The following is a 3,790-nucleotide window of genomic DNA, read 5'->3' on the forward strand; positions in this document are numbered from 1 at the left end:
GTTTTGCAACCCATTCTACATTAGGCAAGTGAATTCTTAAAGGATTTTTTTTTTTACTAAAAATATTTCTACTTCTGTTCTTAACCTCTCAGCAGTGAAGGACGGATATATCCATTAAATTCTTTTCGAGGTATCGCCAAAAAGTAGCTAAAAACTACTGCGAAAAAAAATTCATCTAAAAACTGAATTATGTAACAATAAAAAAAGACTTTTCTTTTCTAGACATAACTGTTTACAAAATCTTTTTCTGAAATGGTAATGAGAAAAAAATGCATGGAAAAATACTTTAAAAATTTTCCAGGTTTATTCTCCACTACTGGGTGTAGAATCATACCTGACTAATCCACTGTTGAAAGGATAATTCAAAAAGCCTGTTTAAAATCTTACCTCGGGAGAGCCATCTAACTTCTGTATGTAGCATTAATTGTTCATATTCCGCACCAACCACCCTACAAAATATTGCAAATAATTTACTGTNTAATGATTTCTTATTATTGTGATTTGTAACATTTGTGCTATAAATTTGGTTTATTATTGTTATAAATACACAATCATTAGAAATTAATATGACAGTTTTAATGGTGATTAAAGCATTTTAGTCAACATGAGACTGTAAATACTGTAATTAAAATACACAAAAAAATATAATTAAAACAAGCAATTATTTATTTTGACATTGTCGCAATGACGGGTTGCAATTTTTTATCACAATGAACTTGTTTAATAGTGTCTTCCCCTGTACGTCATACTTTTCCTTTTAACACTAAAGTCATGCCGATCATCTATCTAACTCCATTCAGGAGAAAACTTTTGAATTGAAATAACGTGACTTCCAGCTCAAAGTAGAAGTTCATATATAGTTAATCAGGCCTCCTGCCCCTAAGTTTTCCATATCTTGAGTTTCATCTATCTAACTCTGTTCTCAAGATTAAGGAAGAAAGGATAGACAACAGATGGATGTCAGTGGGAATTTATGGATCTGCGATTTTTTTCAAATTGCAGTCCAATAATTTTGATTTGTTTTGAAGGGTAATTAAATAAATAATCAAATGATTATAATTTAATATATATGTTCTATAAATGGACAAAATAGTTTACAGGAAATATGAATATTATATCCATAAAAAATTATATTGTGGTGGAATAAATATGTACTGAGATGCAAACAATATGCAAAATACATATCTATTCTCTTTATCTATCTATCATATGTGGAGTATAATGCTTCCATCATGATGCTCCACTCAGTTTTGTTCTGTATAATTCACTTAATCTCTCTAACTTTCTAAACTCTGAAGACAGTCATCATCAATTTATTTTCTCTATCAATGTGTTTAGATGTGGTTTTTTTTCAGATGGGAAATATTTTTTGAAACTATTACTTAAAGATTGTAAGTGTTGCTCAACAATTATATTTAATTATGATAAGTTTATATCTTGCTGTGAAGTCACAAACTCAGAATAATTATTAAATATTTCAATATTATTATTTTTTATCCAACCAAAAATTAATTTTTTTCATAAATCCATCTATTTTATTAAATAAACTAAATGCATTTATCGCAGTTCCTTGTAAACTTAAGTTTAAATTATTAATGCATGAAAATATATCATTTAAATAAGCTAGTTTTGCAACCCATTCTACATTAGGCAAGTGAATTCTTAAAGGATTTTTTTTTTTACTAAAAATATTTCTACTTCTGTTCTTAACCTCTCAGCAGTGAAGGACGGATATATCCATTAAATTCTTTTCGAGGTATCGCCAAAAAGTAGCTAAAAACTACTGCGAAAAAAAATTCATCTAAAAACTGAATTATGTAACAATAAAAAAAGACTTTTCTTTTCTAGACATAACTGTTTACAAAATCTTTTTCTGAAATGGTAATGAGAAAAAAATGCATGGAAAAATACTTTAAAAATTTTCCAGGTTTATTCTCCACTACTGGGTGTAGAATCATACCTGACTAATCCACTGTTGAAAGGATAATTCAAAAAGCCTGTTTAAAATCTTACCTCGGGAGAGCCATCTAACTTCTGTATGTAGCATTAATTGTTCATATTCCGCACCAACCACCCTACAAAATATTGCAAATAATTTACTGTTTAAACTGCTATTTTTTATAAAATTAATAATTTTTATAGATTCTGCTAAAACTTCATTTAATTCTATGGATAAACTTTTCACTGCTAAATGTTGCCTGTAAATTATACAGTGTGTAATCAGTAAATCAGAATTAGCTACTTGCTGAATTCTTTTAGTAACATCCCAATGTCTGCCAACCATACTAGTCACACCATTGGTACATACACCTATGCAGTTTTTTCATTCTAAAGAATGTTTAATAAAATAAGAATTAAGTGCATTAAAAACTCATCACTTGTGTATGAATTCAATTCTATATAACACAAGAATTCTTCTTTTATTTCTTCCAAAATTAAATCAATATATCTGACATAGCAAATTAATATGGCCTTTTGAGAAGTATCGCATGATTCATCAGTTTGTATTGCAAAAAAATTTGATTCCTTTATCTTTTGTAGTAACTGATGTTCTACATTCTCTGATAATTTTTCAATTCTTCTTCTTATACTATCATTAGCTAAGGGAATAGATTTAATTTTATCAGCAGCCGAGAATCCAAACATCTCTGAACAAACATCTATTAAAACTGGTTTTATCAAATTTTCTCCAGTGGTAAATGATTTTTTGACTTTAGTAATTTGAAGTGCAGTTAGATATGAGCATTTTATTGATAACTTATTTTGAACAAAGTTTTATTTAAATGATTTTGTCTGTAATACTAATTCTTGTTTTTTATGCTCAAAATATTCATATGGTTTATTTTCTAGCTCGGAATGCTTAGACTTCAAATGTCGTAACATTTTTGATGGTTTCATAGCATCATTTACTAAAACTTCATGGCAAATGATACATATCAGACGTACATTGTTTTCTGTAGATTTGGTCCAAAGAATCAAACAATATTTTAAATATTCACTGTTGTAGTGCCTGATGAAATGTTTTTCTTTTTTCTGGTGGACACCCAAGTTCTGTTTCACTGTCATTTTTCTGAGACTTTGAACTGGTATTCAAAAAAATGAGAGAGCTTGCCTTGTTCATGGTTCATGTTATTAAGGTGCTATAAAAAATTATAGCATCTTAATAACATGTAAATGCACTAATAACGCAATCTAAAAATTTTTTATTAGCACCTATAAAAGTATTAAAAATTATGAATAAACTTACTTTTATACTTGCCAAATCCAGTTAAACATATTGTAACGAATGTCTAGTAATAAATGACATCACACCATTGTGAGATATAACAAGTGACGTAAGTACTTTCCTGAACATTATGCATCACAAGAATTTGTCTTCAGTGCCATGCTAAACATAAATTACCGTATTAGCCCGAATATAACGCGACCCCGAATTTAACGCGACTCCAAAATTTTCATAAAGATATTTAGAAAAAAAATAATACTCATAAAAGAATTCAAAGAAAGTAAAATTCAATCAGATAAGCATTTATTTATGTAGAGCGTCGTTTATCCGAATCAATTGGGAACTGTGGTGGTTCGGATAACTTATTTTTCGGATAACGAATCATGTACGAAAAAATATATTAATTTATCCCATGTTGAAAATTTTCTCCGTTGCGTGTCGCTTCGCGTTGAATTTTCGTCGATGTTAAGCCTAACGAAGACTATTGTATCGTTAAAAATTATTTTTATATTTTGTACAAACAAAATAAATATATTGAAAAATATAAAAACAATAAAAAATTAT

The 3,790-nt window shown here is 28.4% G+C and overlaps 1 pseudogene; it reads right to left on the bottom strand.

The window, feature by feature from the left end:
- Nucleotides 1-547: 547 nt before the first annotated feature.
- LOC111617253 lies at nucleotides 548-3,066 on the bottom strand (annotated as a pseudogene).
- Between the last annotated feature and the right edge of the window lie 724 nt (nucleotides 3,067-3,790).

Source organism: Centruroides sculpturatus, unplaced genomic scaffold (genome assembly GCF_000671375.1).
Source record: "Centruroides sculpturatus isolate CEXI.00-Female unplaced genomic scaffold, Cexi_2.0 scaffold4813, whole genome shotgun sequence".
Taxonomy (NCBI): Eukaryota; Metazoa; Arthropoda; class Arachnida; order Scorpiones; family Buthidae; genus Centruroides; species Centruroides sculpturatus.